Here is a 24,936-nt window from a genome sequence, read left to right as displayed (position 1 = left end):
TGGTTTCACAGCCTTACCTTTCTCACAAAACATTTCCTCAGTGGTCACAGGCTCTGGGTGCTCCAGGCACAGGACCAAGCAATGGCTCCCAGCAGGTTTCCACTGGCTGGAAAGGCAGTGCTTCCCAGGGGGACACACACAGATGCACTTCCAGGGACAGCAAGTCTCTGAGTTAGTTTTGTAAACATATTGAAACACTTTAAAAATAAAATTACAGCTGTAAAAAACACAGACTGCACTGAACTCATTCCTCCTACTTTAAACTGTTATCCTGGGGCAGCCCAGGAGCTTTGGAAAAGGCACACAGCACATCTTCATTAAGATAAAGCTGCCACGAGGCCAAGGGGGAATAGCCAGAATGACAATTCACTCCAAATACCCCGTGCTACGCAGGGAGGAGTTTTGGCCAGAGATGCTGAAAGACGTGAGCGATGGAGGACACGGATTCACTCCAGCATCCAGAACTCCTCCTCCTCCAAACAAACAGACAAAAGCAAAGTTTTAAGTCAATCACTGAAGGATTCAGACTCATCTGAGACAGATCAAAGCTTTTGGTTTCTACTGTGACATCACTCAGTGGAGTTATCTACACGGGAATTCTTAAAACACGGAAAATAAGGGGGTTTGGGACATAGAGTGGAAGGGTTTCCTTCTTCAAGTGAACAGGCAGGACCTTATGGGATTGTCATAACTTCATTTTTCTTCTGTGTTTTCATCCCCCCTTTAATTTTTGATAAAATGAGTGTGACTTTCAAAGCCCATGAGTGTTGGAGTCAACAAGATTGTTGGTATAAAAATTCTATGTAAGTAAATCGATGCTACAGTTATTGTATATATGGCATAGAGCATAAAAACTGTATTAATTTATGTAGTACATAGAGTGTTTATATTTGGTGCGGAACATACATCAAGTATATTCCATCCCATAGAATATAGACAACAGAGAAATTTGATTTGACATTTCTGAACTTTTTTCAAAATATATGGGGGGAAAAAATGCTCAAAAACAATTCAAAAAGCACTTGCACACAGGATTCTTTTTTTTTCCCAAGGAACTCATTGCTTTCAGACACAACTTAGGCCAAAGTTTTACTGGAATTCAAACAAAATGTAGCCGTTGCCACAGGGAAAAAACTACTGCAATAGTGATTTAAGGGAAACCATGGGGGATTGTAGAATATCCTAGGCTGGAAGGGACACACAAGGATCAAACTCCCACTCCTGGCCCTGCACCCCAACAATCCCACCCTGTGCATCCCCGAGAGTGTTGTCCAAACTCTCCTGGAGCTCTGGCAGCCTTGGGACAGCACCCATTCCCTGGGGAGCCTGTTCAGTGCCCCAGGACCCTCTGAGGGAAGAACCTTTCCCTGATTTCCAACCTAACTCCCTCCCAGCACGGCTCAATAGCCCAGATGCTGCTCATTCCCTGCCCAGAACCCCTCAGCTGCGGGATCTGAGGGCTCTGCCCCGCAGCACTGCACAGCCCTGGCTCCTCCCAGGAGCCACAGACACTCCCTAATCAAATTCCTGCATGTCACTGTCGATGGAGGGGATGTTTGCAGTCAAGTCTGCACTCTAACACGCTCACTTCCAGCCAGGCATCCAGGAAGGACTCTTCCCAAAGATCTCAGCTGGAGTTTCCAACGAATGAGTGGAAAAAAAGTGGGAAACAGGGTGCTGGAAAAAAAGCAGAGGTATTTTTAAGACGCTGATTTAGAGTGCTATTAAAAATGCTGCCCACATAGCCTTTTAACCCTCCAAGATATCAGATAAGTTTCTCTTTCCTGCGGGGAGATGAAGTAGCTGTCATTATCTGGAAGGGCTGTATCATATCGGAATCTGCCGGCGCAGGTCAGCGAGTCCGGGCTGTTCTGGGCCCGGCTCCGGCACTGAATTACATTTCCTGGGCACAAAGGCTGCAGAATGGGTGGGTGCTTTGTCATTTAAACTGCATAAAGAGGCAGAAATTGATTTTTATTGTGGATCTTCATATCTAATAAAGCTCTGAGGGGCTCTTTTCTTCTCCGATTGAATGGCCATTGAATGCTTTCAATCTAGTTCTGTGTTTCATGCCTAAACTGAATAGTGGCAGGAGGAAAATAGATGGGGGGAAGAGAGGCCAAGTCACTTTCCAGATTGAAAAGGATACAGAAGGGAAATAAATAAAAAAATAAAATAAAATAAAGTAAAAATGAAACAGAGAGGAAAAAAAAAAAAGCCATTTAAGTGGAATGGGGAACATTCCTGGTGCTGAGGAAAAATTGCTTTGTGCGACGGGCGTCCGCGGGAGCGTCCGCGGGCACAGGAACAGCGTGGGATGACGTGGGACTCCATGGAATGCTGCTGAGGGACCCTGATCTTACCTGCACCTCTGTTCAGCGCTTTGGGACTGGAAATTTCCATCTCCCTGGCCAAAACATGTCAACAGTGCTCATCCCAGAGCTGCCCTGCCTGTGTTACCCACGGTAACTGAAAGGCTTCCTCTGCTATAAAAACAGGAATGACTCAGTTCATGTTGACATTAATTAGAGGAGAGATTGGTTTAGAATACAGTGTTTTTTAATGCAATTAGTACCTAGTTCATCACATCCTCCTCAAATCAACAAAGAGACAATAATACATAATGGCTTTTCAGTTCCTCTTTGATATGTATTGCTCATTTAGTCCTGGTCCCCTTGGGGAGCTCCATCACAATTAACGAGGCCAGTAGCGTTAGCATTAATTGGTCGTGCTGATGGTCTGATCTAAGGTCCTAAGGACTCCTCCTATAGCATTGCAGACTGGTCAGACACTCCTGGGAGCTCTGCCTAATTGAATGTTGAGTCTCTTGATCGTTAGACCCAGGAGACAAAGTCATTGCCTGTTCAGAGGCTCAGCCTTTGAAGCAGCAGGATTTGGGATGAACGAAACACTCCCCAACAGCCTGGGCAGGACCTGGAAGGAGGCAGCCAATTCCACTGGGGTGCCCTCCTGCCCATGTCACCAAGCCAGATCTGCTCTGCACACCAGCACCTTCAAGTTCTTCAACTTGTCAGCTCAGAGATGTCGAGATCCCAGGAGTGCATTTATTCCATGGCAATTTTACTGTTTTCAATGTTCATGTGTGATTTGATTCACGTCCCTGAACCTCCACTGGGAACACTGGGAATCCCCTCCAATGGAGGCTGGAGCAGGAGGTCTGATCATCTCCCCACCACAAACCACAAGGCATCTTTCATGCTGAAGATATTTGGATTTGGTTTTCTTGCAGTTAGCCAAAGCCCTGCTGTAGGTGTCTGTCTTCTGAACTCCAGCAAAATTAAGGTCATAAGAATTCCAAACCCATGATGAATCCTGGACCTGAGCAAACAAAAACTCTCACATGTGCCTGAAAACCTGGCCCTTGAGTTTGAGCCACGAAGGCTTTGAATATAATTTGTCAGGAGAAGAGGAAACAGCCTCAAGATGTGCCAGGGGAGGTTCAGTTTGGCAGCAGGAAGAAATTCTCCATGGAAAGGGTGGCCAGGCAATTGAAACAGACCCAGGGAGGCGGTGCAATCCCCACCCCCAGAAATGTTCAAGAAACAATTGGACATGGCACTCTGGTCTGGGTGACAAGATGGGGATCATGCACGGGTTGGATTCCATGATCTGGGAGGTCTTTTCCAACCTCAGTGATTCAGTGGTTCCATGATGCCTGTCTTTCCTTGCATTTAAGGGCATTAAAACCTCACTGAGAGCCTCTTGAAATGTCCAGTGCCTCCTCAGAGCCATTGGTTGTATGGCTGGGAGGGCAAAGGGGCTTCCTGGAGTTCTTGGAAGCTCAGATTTTCTTTTCCCTGAGCTCCCTCTCACATCCACCCCCAGCTATTTTATTCTCGGCACATAATAGGGAAGAGAAACTGAAGATGCCAGCTGAATTTTTCCTCTCCTATCCTAGAGAAGAAGAGAAGACAACCTCAGAGGTTAAACAAAGCAAACCTCCCACTGGATGCATGACTCCTTCACTGCACCCTTCCTTCAGGAAAGAATTTTTCCTCAGGCTGCCATAAAATGAAAATGACTCAGTTCATGTTGACAATAATTACAGGAGAGAATTTTGGGTTTGGAACAGTGATTTTTAGTGTCATTTGGCTTCTCACCTGCCTGTGTCATCACCCATAGAAACCTCCTCCAAATCTCTTTGCCCCAGGCAGTCAAAGGAGGAATGCCAAAAAGTAGGGTGGTTCCAACCTTAGGTTCCCTTGGAAAATCTTAAAGCAGGCCAAGTCCTTCAGAGTGAGAGAAGGAAATCTCCAAAGTGTCTGAATTTCTCCCATCCCATAGCAGAGACCTCAACAAGAACCATTGGGAAGGGACCCACCCATTTTAGTACTGAGAATTCATTTTTTGGAAATCGGGCCCCAAGTAGAGAATCTTCATGAAAAAATACATAAAATAAAACCCAAAACTACAAAAAATTGCACGTTGTTTTTACAAATCCTGGCTGCCTTTGCCAAGAGCTCAGTGCAATCTCGAAATGCGTTGGTGATCCAGAAAACCAAGGAAAAAATGCCAGGCTGTGTTCAAAAAGAGGGAATAATACTGAAAACGCTGTAATGGAATAATGGAATTACAGAACTATATGATACACATTCACTCAGAATAATGTTCCCCGTTCCGACCTCCCTGCCTCGGAATGCAGACACGGGAAAGGTCTAGGGGAGGGCAAAGGAAATGATTAAGGGCACGGAAAGACGCCCATGCAAAGAGAGATTAGAAAGATCATGGCCACATAATTTAGAGCCGACATGAATAAGAGAAGCCATGATAGAGATACAGAAAATAATTTGCCTTTTTTTCTGGTTTGCAGAGCTTTTGTGAACTCAGCCTGCACTGGTTTTCCTTCAGATCCACGCAGGAATCAGATGGGCTTGGCAAACAGGAAAACAAGCAACATCAGGCTGGAGCGCATGCTCCAAGAGCCTGGAGTGGGGAATATTATTTGAGATTCCAAAGGAGTCTCTTAAAGAAATGTTGTCCTTCTGGTACTGGATGGAGCAACCTTTGGATAAAGGAGGAATGTCTCAGGAACAGGATCACAGAATCCTTATGGTGGGAAAAGACCTCCAAGATCATCAAGCCTCGACTGAATCCCACCGTTAAACCCTATCGTGAAGTGCCACATCTCATTTCTAGAAGAGTTCCAGGGAAGGTGACTCCACCATCTCCCTGGGAACCCAGTTCTTTCAAGGTGGGGGTCAGGCTCTGATGTCAGGGAACAAGGGACAGGACAAGGGGAAACAGCCTCAAGCTGTGCCAGAGGAGGTTCGTGTTGGATATCAGGAAAAATTTCTTCCCCAAAAGTGCTCTCCAGCCCCGGCACAGCTGCCCAGGGCAGTAGTGGAATCCCCATCCCTGGAGGGATTCAAAAGCCATGTGGATGTGGCACTTGGAGACAAGGGTTTGTCCTGGGCTTGGCAGTGCTGTGAGAATGGTTTGACTCAATGATCTCTGAGAGCTCCTCCAAACTAAATAACTCTGTGCTTTTATGAAATTGTCTCTCAGCAGAGTGAGGGGGTTTTGTGTAAATGCTGTTTCAAGCAAGGTGTTCTAAAGAGAATGTGAATTCTGGAGAGGTACAAAGGGGCTCATACTCCTGAGCACTCGTCCTTTTCTTCCAGCTGTTGGTCTAATAAAAGGTTATTGAGGTCTCTCTATACAAAGTCTCTCTTTTCAAGAGGAAGCACTTCTGACACTCACGATACTGTCCAAACTCCAAATCTTTCAAACTGTAGTTTTAAACAAAGACTTCCATCCATGGGCCAGAAGGGAAAAGGGAATAAAACCCCAACCCAGCACATAACAAAAGCATGAAGAATGCAGACAACAAAGGTGCATGGAAGAATGGTCCAAATTAAATGGTGAGACTGCAGATGGACTCGAGAGACACAAATACCTCATTTAACCTCAAGGCACAATGAGTTGCCAGGGACAGAAATGAAAGCAGAGATCAGCTGGGTGCCAAGTGGTTTGTTCTCAAGTTCCCTGAGGAGGAGAGAGCTCTATAGCACTTGACAGAATGGTTTCTATCCACTTCAGGTCCTGCCAAGGTCCAGAATTAAAAAGTCGAGGACTTTTTGACCTTTCTGAATAGTTGATGGGTGTATATGCAGGTCTGAACACAGGGTATGGTTTCTCAAGGCATCTTGTTCCTGTGTAGTAAAAAAATTCAGATTTTTTATGTCACCAATTAATGGCAGAGAATCAGTGAAGGGAATGATGCAGGCAGCTGTACAGACCTGTGTGGTATCTAACAATGTCCTCGGGGTCCCCAGGGGAATTTTGTAGGAAAACCTGGGACAGAAGGATCTCAGCCAGGCCCTGTGGACAAGCTGGAGCACACACAGTCTCTTAGGACTGGTTGGTATTTCCTTATCAATTCAAGTCCCAAGCAGTTTAGGACACCATCAAGGAATGTCACAGCAGGCTCACCACTGACATACAGGTCTTCCTCACCAGCTTAAAGAAAGGCACATCAAGTTCAATGGACTCTTGCCCTAAAAGAGGAGCAAACTTGCTCAAATAGCAGCTGGAACAGGGTAAAGACATAATTGAAGCGAGGCCAGCTGGCCAGGAGTTTATAAACTGGGTGGGGAAGGGGCTGCTGGGTATTACTGAGCTTTGCACTGCACATCATTCCCCTTAAAATATTCCTGCTGGGCTGTTTCCAGACTGAAAAAAATGTGTGAGAAGAAACAGAGAGACTGAGCCCAGGATGAAAGAAATCCTCCCCTGAACACCAAGTCTCAACTATAGGTTAGGAGTCCTTTAAAAGACTTCACCTAGAGGATAAAAGTCCTCTTTATTTTTTGTTATCCACTGCTGGCAGCTGGCTGTCCCCAGAGCTGAGGATGATGAAGGACAGATGCTGCTCTGGGTTTTTTCAGTACTGACCTGACTGTAAGTGAGCCTGATGCAAGAAGAGGGTCAATTATTGGGAAGTTTCCAAATTACCCAGGGATTAAATATCCTTTTGCATGTCTCACTGTTCTGCCTTTCTCCTACCTCATGGCATGGTCATGAGATAGGAGATGGAGATGGATGGCCTTCCACTCCAGCTGTTGGGACAAATCCTCAATTTCTGATTTTAGATCAGAAAAGGATCCTGTCTAAAATCCATCTTCACAGAGCAAGGTCTTTCCATGCTCTGAGGGGGCACCACTGGGTGGTGTTAATGCTGCACTTCTCCATCTGCCACACCTGCTCAGCAATTCCTGCACTGTTCACATGGCACTCGCTTCTTGGTACACTTGTGCACTCCTTTTGGGGTTTTGGGGCTAATGGTTTGGATCTTACCCCCAGAAGTGTAAACACCTTGGACCTGAGCAGCAGAATTTGGTTACCGAGGTCAGCAGAGCTGTGGCTGGTGTGCTGCACTGTCTGAGTAGTTCCTTCTGCCATGACCTCCAGTTGGTGCAGTGGTTTTTGGGTTTTTCCAGCAGGATTCCTGCTCCCCCTGCTCTGTTGGAGCGCGTGCAGCCGCAGAAACTGTCCCTCATCTCTATTAAAAAATATTCAAGATGATGCGGGGAGTAGAAGTTTGAGTTAATTACAAATTATTCTCGATTTCACTAGCATTTTATTAACAAATCCACATTAATCCAGTATTAAAGCAGGGTGGGATTATAGGATTTCTCTCATCTGAAGCTTGGAGCAAGGGAAGTCTATAATAAACCTACCTATTCATTTGACACAAAGCTGTTCTATCAAATCTACCCCAACATGGGGCCCCCCCGCCCTTCCCTGCTACATCCATATGCAATCCTATACAATGGGAACAGTATATTTCTGTGATTCACCAGAATGGATACAAAGCCAAGCTGGGGTAAAATTCCCTTCCCACCACCACTGGCCTTGAAGAGGTTTTTTCTGGCTCCTACTGGGAGCACCTTCCACCTGCTGGAGACCTCCCAGCCCCGTGTTTGAGTCCATCTCTTCTACAGAACTATGCCCAAAGCTATTTAAATTCCCACATTCATTTAAGAGCAAGATGAGCTCCCAGGAAAGGATGCTTCCTCTGCAAATCGAGGCTTACACCACGAGGGAGGACACACCAGAGGAAGGAAGGGATCTGAGCTGGAAGAAATAAGATGGAAAGGCAGAACTGTTTCATCTTGATCCTGCCACGGTCCTGAAAATTGTCTTGAAAGTTTTCCCAGGGAGAAGCTAGTGAAGGACTGAAATAGTTTGCTTTAAGATATAATCCTTTTAATAAAATGTGAGGGTCAGAATTTCACGTTGGCACTGAACATTTTGCTAAATAGGGCATGATGAGTTTGCTGTTCTGCTCCCAGACTGGGCTCTCGTGCTTGTGTGGCGTGGGGGATAATAATTGCATGAAATCACCATCTCTGCCGGGGCTGGGGCAGGTTGAGCACTCCAAAGTGTGACAGCTCCTGAGCTCAAAGGATTCTTCTTCATTTCACAGACCTCGCTAACAAAAACTTTTGCCTTGACAACAACAACAAAAAAAAAAAAAAATCCAGAGAAAATGAAAAAAAAATGTTCAGTTTTTGCAGGTGTTCATTGTCTCTCTCATCAGGGACACCATGGAGATCTGAACACTGTGATCTGAACACAATTCTTTCCTTTTATCCCTACAAAACTACTCATTTTCCTACAGGTTTCTGATGCAATAAAAAGGGGATTTGCTCATGGATAATTCTGCTGATTCCAAAAGCTGCATTTCTGTCTCAGAAATTGGCATTTTCATCCAAATCTTATTGCTTTCCTCTTGATTTAGATGTGACACAGGCTTGGAGCTGGGCAGAAATGGGACTGGCTGGGACATGCCAGTGATGGGGCTTGGGAATTGCTGTCCTTCAGAGCCGTGTTGGGCTTTTTAGCATCTCTTTGTGTTAAATACTGCCCAGGCCTGTTTTCCCAGGAATAATTTTGAGACTAAACAAGGGAATATGTATTAGAGAAGAGAGGTGAAGCCAATTTCCACCTATTAGGGAATCAAGGGCAGTATTTTATTTTTTGGCAGAATTTTTTTACTTGACCCTGGGTCTGAACCCAGAACACTCTCTTCTGGGGTAGAGATGGTTTCACCATTTTTCGTTTTCCATTTTTCATTTTCCCCAGTGGGAAGCTGGAAATCCCACAGGGTCAGGAGATTTTATAGCCCCCTTGCACCTCCCCACCCTTTGCATTTAGGAGATCAGTTCTTGTGTGTGAGCCTGAGCACCCCAGAGATTTTTGGGTAGATCAGCCAGGTGGGGTAAGGCTCTGTCCACCTCCTCTGATGACAAACCTGCTGTTGGTCTCCAGGTCTCCCCTTTGGGCCAAGCAAGGGAAGAGGGAAATGATGCCCCAAGATGTCAGCCTTGATTCTGACTGTGGATGATCTCAAAGGGCTTTTCCAACCTAAATGTTTCCCTGAGTCCTTGGAGCTCAGAGCCTGGACAAGCTCCAGTTCCAAGCCAGAGTTCCTGCAGCTCCTTGCACAGAGAGGTGAGCAGGAGTGGCAGCCACACTGGAATGTCAGGGCAGGAACTGAGCCCCTCTTGGGTTTCATGCAGAGTGGAAGACAGATCTGTGAATATTTCACTCCCACCACACTTGTCTGGCTCCACTCAATCCGTGCTTTAAAGCAGGTCCAGCCTGGGTTTCTCCTCCCCAACTGACATCACTCGACCTGGGGACCACTGGTGACACTTCCTGGGTGGCACTGTGTGATTCCCCTAGCAAGGCATCCATGCCAATGCTGTCAGACAGCATTTTAATTCCTGCCTTTTTCCAGGTTGCACTGGAAAACCACCACCTTTCAGAGCGCTGCTGGGGGTGGCTGCGAGGGCTGGGGTGGAGCTTTCTTTGGAAGGGAATTTATTGTCTCTCTGCTCACTGCCAGGTCTCTGCCACCTTCCCTGCAGATAATTTGGAGTACAAACAGCCCTATTGTGCCTGTCACTTCAGGAGCCCCCTGATAAACAAGGCCCAGGAGGGGAGCTGACGTGAAAATATGAGATTCCTCCTGCCCACAGCCAGTGCCAAGATCCCAGACAAAATGCACCATCTGCATCAGGTCCTATTAAGTAAATTATTGCTCTGGAATTTTGAAAGAAAATAAGAAAGTAATAAAAAGAGGACAAGCCCAAGGAAGTTCTTTTGCAAATTAGTCACGATTTGCAAGAAAAATGATGCAATTGAAGGAGCTCCAGGACAACAAATGAGCCCAAGGCTGAGACATCCATTAACAGGACTATTTGTATCAAGAAATTTCTTCTCTCCCACCTCATCTCAAGATCATCTTTTGAAGTTTTTTTGGGGTGTGGGTTGAGCATTCAGACAATTACTGAAGGCTCTCCTGGCTGTCCCAAAGTCTGATCTTGAAGCCAGGGGGAGGCAGTGGTACCTAAGGGATATGCTGAGGACATCTGGCACTAAATCAGGAGGAGCTGTTGACTCCCTGGAAAGCAGAGAGGCCCTGGGCAATGAGAGAGCTGGGCAGTCACCAGCTGAATTAAGCTGAACAGAGAAAAGTGCTGGGTCCTGCTCCTGGGACTCGGCTACCCTGGAAATGCAGAGTGGGGAAGGAGGGGCTGCAGAGCCACTGTGGGAAGGGACCTGAGGGTCCTGGTCCATGGCCAGCTGGATCTGAGTCAGGAGTGCCCTGGAACCAGCAGGGACATCCCTGTCCTGGGGGGCATCAGGAATTGATGCCAGGCAAGAGAGGGGATTGCCCCACTCTGCTCTGGGCTGGGGCAGGTTTGGGTGCCACAATATCAGAATGAGCTAAAGCTTTATCCAAGGAGGGTCATAAAGATGGTAGAGGGTCTCCAGGGGCAGCCATATGAGGAGTGGATGAGCCCATTTGGCTTGTTCAGCTGGAGATGGAGGTCAGACCTCACCCTGACCTGCAGCTCCTCCGAGGGACAGCTCCAATCTCTGCTCTCTGTGACCAGGGATGGGTCCCAAGGAAACTGCTGGAGCTGTGTCAGGGTTGGATATTGGGGAAAGGTTCTTCCCCCAAAGGGTGCTCAGGCACTGGAATAGCTCCCCAGGGAATGGGCACAGCCCCAGGGCTGCCAGAGCTCCAGGAGCCTTTGGACAACGCTCTCAGGGATGCACAGGGTGGGATTGTTGGGGTCTCTGCAGGAGTTGGACTGGATGATCCTCATGGAGCTCCTCCAGCTCAGGATGCTCCATGGCTCTAACAGGAGCAGCATCCAGGGCACCTGCAGCCTGTTTGCTGCTGCTGGGAGGCACTGGGAGAGGAGGACAGAGCTGGCTGTCATCCTGCACAGGGACACTGAGGACACCACGGGACCTGGGAAAGCTGAGGCATCTCCCGTGGGGGATCTCACAGGAGGGAGTAGAGCGCTCTGGAGCACCATGCCCGTGGGGATTGCCAGGCTGTCTCTGCTTGTTCCTTGTTGGTAGCACCAATCCTTCACCTCCCAGCCTGTGCCAGGCTCCTCCTGAGCTCCCTCAGCACAGCCAGACCCAGCCATCAAGCACATCCCAACAAGGCTCGGTACAAGGCTTCCGAAAAGCCGGGCTCAAAATAACTCCACTCTAATGCGAGCAGCAGACAAAGGCAAAGAAAAGCAGAGGAGCAGGCACCCTTCAAGCTAAAGCATGTTATTAAGGAATATTCCTTTTTTGAAGTTTGTTGATTTTATTTTTATCATATTTTAGCACAAACCCTTTTCATGTTATAAATTAAGTAACTGCTGCAGAAGGGTTATGTTGTGGGGTGCTTTTTTTTTTTAAGATGCATTTCCTATAGAGAGATTTTTAAAGTTTCCACTACAAAAAAAAAAAAAAAAAAAAAAAAAAGTGGAAAGCTGTGTTGAATTATGTGATACATTGAAATTAAAATGAAATTCCAAATTATCTTGCAGTCAGGGGCTGATGTGGACTGAGTGATAATAAATAAAGGTTAAAAGGACATTGGCAAGTCTTTTTTCATGCCTTTCAATTTTTCCCCTCCCTGTTGTTTGTAAAAACCTCTTAGAAGATTAAAAATAATATTTCTTTCTCTATTGATTTTTTTTTCTTTTTCCACATTTGAAAACAGCATTTATTTATTTTCTGTGTTTCTAATGGAGCTTAGATTAATGTGGCTTTATTTGGTCTCTGCTTGGCTCGTGCTTTGGGCTTGTGGAGGGACTGTGTGCAGCCCAGGGAAGGATGATCACCAGCAGGATTGCAGGAACCCAGCACCAAATTCCTCAGCACATTCCCAGCCAGGGGCCAAGGTCATCAGAAAATCTTTTGACCTTGGTGCAGGGACACAAAACAACTCCTCTCATTTCACTTTGACACTCTCTATCCCTCCGTCCCTATGGGTTCTGCCTGGTCCAAAGGCTCCATCCCATCATGTGCCAAGTTCTGGAGGGAAGAAGAGATCATAACATCATGGAATCCCAGAATGGTTTGGGTTGGGAGGGACCTTAGAGCTCATCCAGTCCCACCCCTGCCATGGGCAGGGACACCTTCCATGTCCCAGGGTGCTCCAAGTTCCATCCAACCTGGCCCTGGACACTTCCAGGGATGGGGCAGCCACAGCTTCTCTGGACAACTGTGCCAGGGCCTCCCCACCCTCACAGGGAACAATTTCTAAAGATTTGGTGGGATTATTTATGGTGAGTGAAACTTTAAATGCTTCCTCCCTCAGGTTTCCTTCTCCTACCTTTATACCCCAGAAAACAATGGACCAAATCACCCTTACTCCTTCACTCTCTTACACTGCCCACCAACATTTTTTTTGTTAGGAAGGTGAATTTTATTCATGCAGGAAAGCAGTTTTCTTCAGTAAATACCAGGTTTTATGCATAAAAATACATTTTTGTAACAGGATATGGTTTTGTTTTGACAAAAACTGGAGCTGTCTCACATGAGGCCATGAGAGCAGGGAACCTCAGGAGAATATCTTCCCATCTTTCCTGCTGGATCCACCACCACGTTGTCAAGGACAGATTGTAGCTAGGTGGGTGTGGTGTGGATCAGGCTCTGCTCCCAAGGAACAAGGGACAGGACAAGAGGAAATGGCCTCCAGCTGTGCCAGGGGATCTTCAGGTTGGACATCAGGAGGAATTTCTTCATGGAAGAGGCTGCCCAGGGGGATGATGGAGTCCTCATCCCTGGAGATATCCAAGGAATGCCTGGAGGTGGCACTCAGTGCTCTGGGCTGGTGACAAGGCAGCAATTGGACAAAAGTTGGACTCAGTGATCTCAGAGGTCATAGTGCTGTCTGCTCTGGACAATACATCCTAAAATAAAAGATGTGAATAGAGAAAGTGACATCCCTAGCAAGAAATTGAGCTGGCTGTGACTCCTTTGCAGCACTTTGGTCTATTGCTATTGCCTGGGACAGGGCTGATCCTTTTCCCACAGCAGGGAGCATCCCAAAATCTGGGACAGCTCCTGGCATCCATTCCAGCATGATAGGAGCCAGGTAGGGGAGAGGCTGCATCATCTTTTCCTCATCAACCTAACCACTTTTTGAGGACCAGGCTGGTATTTCACTAATTTCTGAGGAGGTTATTTGTGCATCCACTTCCAAGAGGAAGGTTTGGTTCCAAGAGGAAGGTGGGATGCCAGGTTTGGATATTCCATTTGCCTTTAGAGGATGACAGGTCAGAGCAGATGGCTTTGGCTTCACACTTTCTGCTCTGTGGTCTCCACCAGGGCCTCACTGGGTGTGGTGTATGGGGCTCTGCACCTCAACAGGGCTGGCATATCCAGGCAAAGTCACTCTGGCTTGGAACACCCAGTATTTTGGGCAGAGAAAATCTGGGGTGTGGATGAGGTGAAGCTTTGCCAGCAGAACCCTGTGGAGCAGCAGTGGGGAACCTGCAAACCATCCCTCGTCCCCAGGGATGTTTCTCCCTACATTCCCTTATCTGTGCATCCCTTACACAGCCCACTCCCATGCTGGGAAAGCTCCTCCTAGAGAAGGCAGGGCATTTCTTCTTGGGTATCCCAGCATGTCACCCATGCAACTAAAGCCCTGAAAGCCTCTGGTCTTTGTCCAGCTCTAAGCTCTTTAGAAGGGGGACAGCCTGCCAAGATATACAGGTGTAGGGCCTAGCACAGCAGGAATTTATAGTCAAAACCCCCCAAAAACCTAATAAGAGAACAACACCAATAGATGCTGCTGAGATTTAATTCCTCTGCTCCTTGGGATGATAGCTGGTGTTTTAGGGTCCCCAATGTGCTGGGAAAAGGGTGCTGAGAGCCAAGGTGCTCATTTTTCAGTCTGTATTAAGACTTAAAACTTTTGCTGTGTGAAAGACAGCATTTCCAAGTAGCAGATGTGTTTCCTAAAAACAAAACCAGAGGGAGAAAGGGAGAGGAGCCACCCCTGCCTGGGGGATGGATGGGCATGGCTGGGCTCCCCTTATTTCCCTTAGCCAAGGGAGAAAAGAAACGTCCATGGGCAGCTGGGATGTGACCAGCGCCATGGAGCCCGCTCTAAATCCCCGCAGGAGATGCACACGAAATATCCATCTGCAGAAGGGGGTTTTGGGGGGCTCAGGGAGGCAAAAAGGGAAGGAAACGAAACCCTCCCAGTTTCCAGGTCTGCACTGGGAGCCAGCCCAGCAACAAGTCCAAAGGCTGCTTGCCTTGCAGGCGGCAAGTTTCGCCAGAGCAGACTTTCTTATCGCTCTGCCTACAACGGGGCTGATACTTTATTAGCATCTTCCCCGGTAATCCCAGCAAAACTGAGGGAAAAAAAAGTGTCAGATCAAAAGGGGGAGTCTGAAAGCGGGCGGCTAAGCAGGTTGCTGGGATGCTAATGATTGCTTCCCTCATTCTCTGAGTGTCACGCACAACATCCCTAAGCCCGGCGCGGCGCGTAAGCCACACAAATAGCCATATTTGTTAACATTCATGTGACTCTTTCGTCTGAGCTGTATTTCCTTGAGTACACCACAATGAAGAGTTTCTTTTAATAGGGATCAACCGGGAAAAACAACTGTGAGGGACTTTTCTCTCCCTCTCCCTCCCTCCCTCTCTCTCTCTCTCTCACTCCCTCTCTCACTCTCTCTAAACCTTTTACACTGCGGTTGAACAAGCCTCTGGATAAAGACTTTATCCAAAAACCCCCTCTTTAAAGTTATTTCAAATTTCTCTGCAAGGCTTTCAGAAATCTGTTTGTTTGAGGGCAGAATTAGATGTGACCGGCGTTTTATTGTGACATAAAACCATATTTCTTCCCTGGAAGATTAAAAAATAAAATCGGTTAATAAGAAAAGCTGTCAGCAACAGAAAATGGCTGACATAATCCGTTTATCCTCCGAGCAATAAAGATATTGGTCCTTGGGAGTCTATCCTCTCTCTCATGTTATTTCGCCCAAAACATTATCTTCCCAGCATTCTGATGGATTAAGAAGTCATATGGGAGATAGCAGGGAAATGACAGATACAAAAAAAAATAATATCCTTTCATTTCCCCTCCTCCCTGCACTCTCTCTCTCTCTTTCTCTCTCCCATTTTCTCCCCGGCCCCTCCTTTCCCTGCCTCCCTCTGTCTCTTTTTCTCTGTCCCCTTGGAAAAGTGCTCCATCTCTTTATTCCCAGCACCCCAGAGCTCTGCCAAAGTCCCAAGCAGCTAACCCCAGTGCGGAGGGGAGAAGCGATTCAGAACTTCTTGGTCCCTCTCGTGCACGTGGAAGCACAGCTTAGCACCATTCCATATCCAAACACGCCGTGAATTTTTAGGGATTGCCATCCCAGCTCTCTGTCCCCACATTGAGGCACTCTGAGTAACTTGCTGGAGGAAGAGAGATGGAATCCACCACTGGGGTTATTTGGTGGTGAAATCCATGGAGGAAAGAGGGGTCTGGTCTTTGGAATCCTCTTGTGCACCCACAAACCCATTCTTGATGTCCCCTTGTAGGGAAGTGCTGCCACTACAGGAGGTCACCTCCACCCTGTGTGAACAGTTCTGATCATTCTTGGTCTTGGGGACTCTGGTGGCTCTGGGGCTCAGCCCAAGACTGAGGTCCCAAGGCTCTGGGACATGCTGCTGTGACCCTGATCCCGTGTCCAGTGGCTTTCTGTTCCATGAGAGTAGTGCTGGCATCCCCCCTTCCCTGAGGCAATCTGAGAGCTCCCTCTGCCACCAGCTCCCACCCAGCCATGGCTCCATCTGACCAGGGCTTGCTCCAACATGACAGCAAATTCCTGGGAAGGCTTTGGAGGTGCAGGCTTCAGGGCTGGGAGGAACATGGGGCACCATTTAACCCCTTCCCCCTGCATGATCTCACGCAGACCTAAAGCAGCTCTGAGAGATGTCCACCCAACCTCTTCCAACAAACACCCCACACTGCTCACTCTGCCACCTCCCAAGGAAATTTATCCCAGTGTTTCTCTATCTTTAGCACCAGTGGGGTTTTTTCTGAACATCTGACTTAAATCTTCCTTGCTGCATTCCCAGAATAATTTGTTTGGAAGGGCCCTAAAAGCTGATTTTGTTCCACCCCCCAGCCACGGGCAGGGACACCTTCCACTAGCCCAGGCTGCTCCAAGCTCCATCCAACCTGGCCTTGGGCACTTTCAATTTGAATTTTCCTTAAAAGTGACAATTCAATCAGTTTCAATGTCCATTAAAATTGCAAAGTGCAGCATGGAGGGATGGGTATAGCTGTCCCGTAGCACTCTGAGCCTCAGGAACAAAAAAATTTTCTTTTTTCTGCCAGCACTTTTTTCCCATGGTCAAAGAACAGATAAAGATTAAAAAAAAAAATAAAATCATATATTGATGGCAGTTTTACCAGGCTGAAAATGGTTTCAAGATTTCCAACTGTATTTTGGACTGCACGAGTAATAGAAAAAAATTTTATGTCCTGAAAAACTTGTTGGGACACTTTAAATATAGTAGAAGACAAAAATCATAACAAAATGGGGTTTTAAACTGTCATTTTCCTTCAACGTTTTGGTCTTCACTGCTTTCCACCAAAAAGTATAGATTTAAAAAAAAATTATCAACTGTTAATCATTTTTAAAAGTCCTTAAATCCCTTTTCTCTTCCTTCAATAATGAATGCCAACATCTCCTTGCTGATGCTTGTGAAGTGATGAAGGAGCCTTCATATCCACCTGGAAATCTTGGAAAGATCAGCCTGACAGCAGAAATATTAACCCCAGACTGGAAATGCCCCAGCAAAATTCCCTTCCAAGAGAAAACCTCTTCACCCAAAATCTCAGACCTAGCTGAATGGGCAGGTCTTGTCCCTTCAAACAGGGTAGAAGACCCAGAATTCTGGCAGCAACCATGACCTCTTCCCACATTTCTCCTTACAAGGGCATCAAACTTCGAAGCAGACACATTCTGTGTTTTTATACATATATTTATGTGAGATTTATGCATGAAAAATAATAAAGAATGAATATGAGAATGAATATGAGAAGCTGATTTTTCCAGAACTGGCCGAAGAATTGCTTCATTAGACCACCACAAAATCTGACCAGACTGCACCAATATAATGCACTGAAAATCCAAGTTTATTTCCAGCAAAGATTCCTTTTTAGTGGAAAGCTTTAAGCTGACAATTATGCTCAGCCTTAACTCCACCCACCATTTTTGTGCCTACCCAGGCCTAAGCAAAGGTTCAAAAACATTTTTATTTCCATGATGGGGCAAAGAAGAGCCTGGAGATCCTGTCCCAAAAGCTGACAGTCAATTCAAGGGACTTCCAGGGGTGAAGAATGACCAGGTGGAAATGCATAAATACCTGGGAAAAGCAGAACAGGGGAGACATCTGCCTATCAGCAGCAGCTCAGGTGGCTCTCAGGGGAGGAGGTGGCACTGATCACAAACAGAGGCCGAGAGGGAGGGCTGTATTTACTACGTCCAGCTGAGCAAATTTGTCAACTGCCTGTAAAACACATGATTACCATGGAATTACATGTATTACATTCCTGTGTTTATCCTGATTCTTATTTAAAATAGAGATACTCTCCAGGGCTGGACTCACAGAAAACCAAGGAGGAAATGTAAGAAGCAAACCTGGAATTCAGTAGCAGCTGAATAGAGGAAATTCTAAAGCAAACAAGTGCCAAACAAACCAAAATCACAACCCAGATTTAAAGAATGGAGGTGAACCAATATCACTAAGCTGGGCTAACCCTCCCTCAGAAGATGTTTCTCAAGCCAGTGTGTACTTTTGATGAAATAATTGTGCACCCTCCAGCTTTCCTGAGCAGATTGTGGCTCCCAAACCTCTGGAGAGCCTTGTTGATCCCTGGTTTTAGTTTCCCATGAAAATTTCCCTCAGCCACTCATTCCTATGGTGATCTTGGGCAGGACACCTCTACTGCCCACATCTTAATCCCCCCACTGTGAAATATGGGGAACTCCTAAAATATCCATAGATCTCTTGCTGGGGACTGTGTGAGTGCTCTGGAACAACAGAGGTAAGAGGGAGGAGGAGGAAATGCTCCCTGAAGGATGAGTGGCTGGTGGGCAGAGGGGTGAGCTCCCATGGAGGCACCTCCTGGAGGGGAAGTCCACCTGGATGTTGCCTCTGCATCCAAGCATTTACAACATCTTGTCATGATTCATTGGCTTTAAAAGCTTTGAGGGGCCTTTACAATTCTCCAGCCTCATTTGTGTCACTGCCGAGACCAGGGAATGCTCTTCAGTGGGAAGGAATCTTCCTTGCTGTGTGCATGAAGGCTGCCACCCTGGTGATTCCTGAAACTGTGGGGCATCTTCTAGACTGGAAACCCATCTCTGTTGTGACCTGGAGAGAGAAACTCTCCTCTTAAACTTTGTCCCACCAGTTTAAGAGGCGGGACCTGTCCAGGCATGACCCGCTCCATGACTGGAAAACATGGAAACCATGGTGGGAGCTGGTGATGTATCATCTCCCTTTGGCACAACAAGAGAAGGAAACACAACTGGGACAGTTGGATTTGGTGTGAGACCACCCTCTGTGACCTTGGGGGTCCTGGGCACTGCTCTGAGACACCCCTCAGGCTGTTCATTCCTCTCTAATATTCCCCATTCCATGGTGGCACTTCAAGGGCTCCTCAGGATGTGGTTAGACAAGGCCAGGTCTAGATCCCAAAATCACCCTTTCCCGAGGCACCAAAGCATCTGGGCAGCCCAAAAGCCCCAAACTGGCACCAACCTTCAGTATTTGCTGATGTGTAACAGCACCCTGTGAGTGCTGCTGGCTTGGCACGGGCACAGGAGACAGCGAGGAGGACGGAGAGGAGGAGACACACACACACACACACGCTCACAGGGATAAAAAGGATAACTGGATCCATGAAAATAAGCCAAGCACTGCCATCGTCGGTCTAAATGCAGATAAGTATTGTACTGAAAACAAAGATTACTTGTACTTTGTAGATAGAGACGTGTTTTGTTACAGGATGCTTTGTATGGAATTGGGTCACAGCAGAATATGAGCCAACTCCCCCCCGCCCGCCTCCTCCCAGCCTCCCTTCTCCGCCTGCCTATCCTTTGAATCTGGAGCCAAATCTCAAGGGTAAGGGAGTAGAAATTGCTACAGTTTCGCCTTTTTTTTTTCCCTTGGCTGGGATTTGCTTTTCATTTGTGGGGCAATACTCGCGCCTCTCTGCCATTCATCTATTAATTAATGTCATTGATTAGGAGCTGTGTTTGCGAACCTCTGGAGGGAGTGGGGCAGGTGAGGTGCATCCAAAGGATCCCAAATTCAAGAGCCAAGGGAAGCACCAAAGCTTGGCCACCCTCCCCTCTCCCGTGGCCCCTCACCATGTCTTTGTGAGCTGTCACATGTCCTCTTTGCCTGTGTTCATCACCTTGGCCTTTGGCCATCTGCTTCTCTTTCCCCAAATCAAAGCATCTCCTGATGGCCTTCAGGAATTCTCCTGTGCCAGGAAAGAGTTTGCACTGACATTATTTATGGGTCCTATGGCCTGCCCTGCCCTTTGTGGGTATTCCAGTCCATGACTTGGGCACCTTCTACTGGAATTTGTCAGCAAACCAAAGTTAACACCCAAGACCTTGGCAAGTGGAAGCCTTTCTAAATCCCAGGCATCTCCATTTCTTATCCAAGACCTGATAACTGAGATGAAGTGTCCCCAGAATCCTTTGATCTGTGCCTGCATGCTTCCCCTGGGTTGTCCTCCTTGGTTCTGGATGCTGGCGCTCCCGAGTGAGTGTGGGACTTGTCATGAATGTCACAGAAGAAAAGACGTCCAAATTCCAGCCATGCTCACATGTTGGGGGTTAACCAAGAAGAGTTTCCTGCTGCCTGGGAAATGCTGATTTCTTCTCCCTTCTCCTGACAAAATCAAAACTGCTTTGGGGCTCTTTATAAGGAACCAAAGCACCATGTCCACAAATGTTTGTACCACAGCTGGAGAGATGAATGAATTTTTCTACAGCTGTGGAAGGCAGAAATTTCTTTTTTTCTTTTTATTTTTCTGTTACTTTTTCTTCCCTTTTTTCTACTTTTTTTGTCCTTTTTAAAAATATATTTTAGTTTAACTTTTTTCTTTTTCCTTTCTTTTTTTTTTTTTCTTTTTCTTTCTTCCTTTTTTTCTTCTATTTCTTTTTTCCTTTTTTCTCCTGTGTTTTTTTATCATGCAGAATACCAGGGAGCATCACAGCCAGCAATGGGGCTTTGAGATATGGACCAAAAAAGGTCCATCTCTGAAATTTGTGACACAGCACCTAAGACTGGACCTACCTGCCTTCAATCAGGATTCCCAGAAGATGTGAAACATCTCGTTTTTACAAAACACAGGGGAGAATTTTGACTTAGTGGGCCCTAGATGTCCACTGGAATGTGCAATATTGGATCACGGTGTGGTTGCTGGTAACTGCTCACTTTTTATTTTACCCATAAGAAATCAAGCTTCCATTGGCACGAGCTGGAAATTTGAGTGGATTTACATTTCTTTGACCTTTTACCAGTCTCAGACCTAAATTTGCTTTCAGGCAGATGCTACCTGAACCACCCTGAGCCACATGGCATCTCCAATCCCTCTCTGATATGTGGGACCTCCTCTCATGGGTTGCTCCCAGCACCAACAGCCTGGGAACTGCAGGGCTTCAGGTTGACACCCCACAGAACCTTCCCTTTCCCACACTATGGATGAGGCAAAACAGTGAGAAAAAAACATGCCCAGTGTAGTCCAAGATGGCAAGACCATGAGTTGATGGACTAAAAATCTGCCAGGAAGTGTTCAAGGCCAGGTTGGATAAGATCAGGAGCAACCTGTTTTAGTGGGAGATGTCCCTGTCCATGGCAGGATGGTCTTTAAGGTTCCCTCCAACCCTCGTATAATTCCATGATTTTTAGCAGCTGAAATGATACATAGGCTAGGTTGCACGCTCTTATCCTCTCCAGAAAGTCCAGATGATGTTTCTTCAAAGATATTGTTTCTTCCAGGGGGGTTCAAATTGCTGCCTGAGCGCCACTCAAATAAAGATGCTTTTTCCCCAGTGCTGAGTCAGGTGTCACTTCCCTCCTCTCTCTGCACTTCCCTCAGGGCCTGATCCAGCCCCATTAGAGCTGATGAATCCCCAGCGAGCCCAGACGTCACGGCGTGGTGCAGCATAAAGTTTTTATGGGTGCAGGTTGGGAATGAGGCGCATAACTCAGCGCTCCGGTGCCACTCGTGAGTAATGCGCCCATTCCGCACTCCGCGGATAAAACCTTTATGACCCTCCACAGCTCCAAGTATTGCATCTAATATATGCACCACTATAATGACAAGCACTGAAAACCTGCTTTTTTAACCTGTTTTCTTCCCCCCATCATCTCCCTTTCTCCTTCCCGCCCTTAAATACCCCTCCGTGGCTGCTTCCTGGCGCTCCACTTCTGCTTTGTCAACTACCTGGGGAACCCACTCCATTGATATTCTGGACAAGGTTTTGATTTGGGGGAAAAAAAAAGGTAAAAAAAAAAAAAAAAAACCAACCCACACCACAGAGTGAGCGGCATAATTTAAAAATCAAAGAAATTCATTTCAGTAGTAAAAGGTTAACAGCCTTTAGGAGGAACACTTTTTAATCACCCACGTCTAGACTCTATCACTCGAATCACCGGCAGCAGGAGTGAAATATGGCTAAGCCCCCGTCACCAAACAGCACCTAAAGACTGTTGTATTTAATCATGTCTGTGCACTAGTTATGGATTTTCATTATGATTCCCGATGCTGTTGCGCTGTGTAAAATATTAATATCCATAGTAATGATGCATGAAGCTTGGAGTGTAATTTCTTCACTCTCCTTGTCTGATATTAAATTGTTACCACTTTATCATTTGTGTAGAACTGCACGTTTCAATTAATCTTTCCGTATCAGCAGCCCTGATTAATATAGATCATGATTCATAAGCTTATCGTCACTATAGTTTTAACAGATCATTTATAAAGATCTTAAATTTCAGGGCCTGGGAGGCGCAGCCACTCCGTCCAAGGCTTTTCTCACTTCTTGCTCCAGCAGGTTTCTCCATTCACACTACTAATTCCGGGGAAGAAAATTAGCCAGATAAAAATGCCTCCTTGATTTTTCTTTTTTTTTTTTTTTTTTTAAACTTTCCTCACAGCCACCTGTAAACTTCTTTCACATTCACCTCAAAGAGCAGGAGCTGCGTGAGTACAGCTGCTCATCAGCTTTGGTTTTCCATGGTTCATCCCCTCCATGGGATCTGCCCTGGGTCTTCACATGGATTTTCATGGAATCACAGCATTGTCTGAGTCAGGAGAGACCTTAAAGATCATCCAGTTTCACCTCCTGCCATTGGGCAAGGACACCTTCCACTATCCCAGGTTGCTCCAAGCCCTGTCCAACCTGGCCTTGGACACTTCCAGGGATGAGGCAGCTCCTTGATAATTACTGGTCTTCTCCACCTCCATGTGATGGGTAAGTTTTGTGCTACAAAGCCATGCTGGAAGGCCCATGGGCTGAAAAATCACTGAGATCATGCACTTTCTGCTAGCCAGAACTACTTTTTTCCACTTCACTTTTCAAAATCATGGAGGGCTAACTTCTACATTTCCATGAAGAAGTGACCTCCTGCCAGAGTCAGCCTTCCTTGTCCACGTTATCCCAGATCCACAACCGGCAGTTATTGCACAACGAGCTGCCAGGGCTCCTACAAGGCAATTTTCCTGGAGCTGGGAAGCAATTCCCACCCCCTGAGCTCCCCATGGAGAGGTCTGGCATTACCCAGTGCAGCAACACGGGGGCTCCTCAGGCAGGATGCTCTCCAGCAGCCCGTGGCACAGATGTTTGCCTTGCAAATTAATGGCAGAAAGTGGGAAGGGCTGCTCAGCTGGGGATGGAGAGATGGAGTCTGGCACTGGCGGGAGCGCCGGGCGTTCTCAGGACACTCTGATAATCGTGGTAATGAAGAACAGCAAACGATTAGTCATTTTTTAGTGGATAGAGTAGGAAAAGGCGCATTAGATAGTTTAAAAAATCCATCAAAGGTCCCTGTCTAGCTTTCTGTGTATTCTCCAGGGCTTTGTCAAGTGATCTTAAGTGTCTTAAATAATGGCGAGACTCACGAGACTATTTAAAATCCTAATAGAAGATTTTTTTTTCCCCCCCTACTTACATATTTTCTTTCCTGACAGTCCCGGAATTCCTCAGTTTTTTACAACCCTCAGTTGTGATTTGCAATAGGATGTGGGGTTAACAAGGAGGAACAGCTCTGGAAATCCCACCGAGAGCCAGGTATGAGACGGAGCAATCAGATACTGAGCTTGGCAGGGGCAGGGGCATGGAAAAGCCAGGAATTAACAAATCCCTGCCATTTCCTCCCTCACCTCTGTGCCCGTGGTACTGCTGAGTGTAGGTGCAGCACAGCTCCAAGGGGTAACCTCCTCGCTGGAGTAGGATGTGGTGGGCTCCTCTCCTTTCTGCTTCTCACCCCCGTGCCAAAACCGGCGTGACGACGGCAACGCTGCGGTGTTTTATTAACCTCCCGCACTCCCTGAGCAACCCAGGGGAAGGGAAAAACCCTGGGAAGTATACATCCCTATCTGAAATCTATACAGCAAGACAGATCTGGCTGGAGCAGTCTTTAGGGCATATATACATTACGAGGCTACAGTGAAATATAGCCCGGAATTTGTCTCCCAAGATGAGATAATGTAGCTGCGTTAACAGCTGCAACTGTCACTTCCAAGTGAAGTAGTGGGTATTGTGTGGAGTACATTTGCAGGGCAATTTTCCAGTTGGAATAAAAGGCTTTCCGAGGTGAATTTTGCTTGGGTTTTATCCATCTATCTGAGGTAATTTTTATATATATATTATACAAATATTGACTGGATCTGAGGGCAATAGAGGTAAAATATCGCACTAGGAAAGAAAATAGTTCCCAAGTCTCTCTATATAAATTTTGGCCTCAGCTAAAGGCTCAGGGCAATATATGCCATTTTTCCCCTCAGGGCACAAAATTTTACTGCTCTTGCTTCTTAGCTATTTTATTATCCCTTTGTATGTTTGTATAGAGGAAAGAGATAGGGGAGTGCTGGGCTTGGGGGCTGCTGCACAAAGCAATGAGCTCTGGAAGAGTTTTGCCTGAAACGTGAATTTGCATTGCCAGGATCTGTGTTTTAAAGGCGCTGTGTAAAATACAGATAAATACCCTTCCCCCTGACTTTTTCCCCCTCCAAAAATAAATATAATATAATAAATTCTCACCATTATTCACGAGGAGAGTTCCAACAGAGATCAGGGCTCTGCTGTACCAAGCTCTCTGAAATATATTTTAGGTAGCTTAGGTACCAGGCAATTTATGCATGGACAGAAAAGCCGTGCTGGTTTAAGGAGATCCAGACTTTCAGTGGCAGCAATGGAAACTCCTGCCACATCTGCCTGTTTGCACACCCACCCTGCTGGGAATGTAACATCCATGTGGAGAGGCTGGTGTCTGAACCCCTTTAGACACCCAGGGAGGGCGAACTAAAATTCTCCTTGAAAACTTGGGTGTCACTTTTGAGATGAA

This window comes from Fringilla coelebs (genome assembly GCF_963513975.1).
Source record: "Fringilla coelebs genome assembly, chromosome: 10".
In the NCBI taxonomy this organism is placed as follows: Eukaryota; Metazoa; Chordata; class Aves; order Passeriformes; family Fringillidae; genus Fringilla; species Fringilla coelebs.
The sequence above is the reverse complement of the archived record's forward strand: the minus strand, read 5'-3'. Positions refer to the sequence as shown.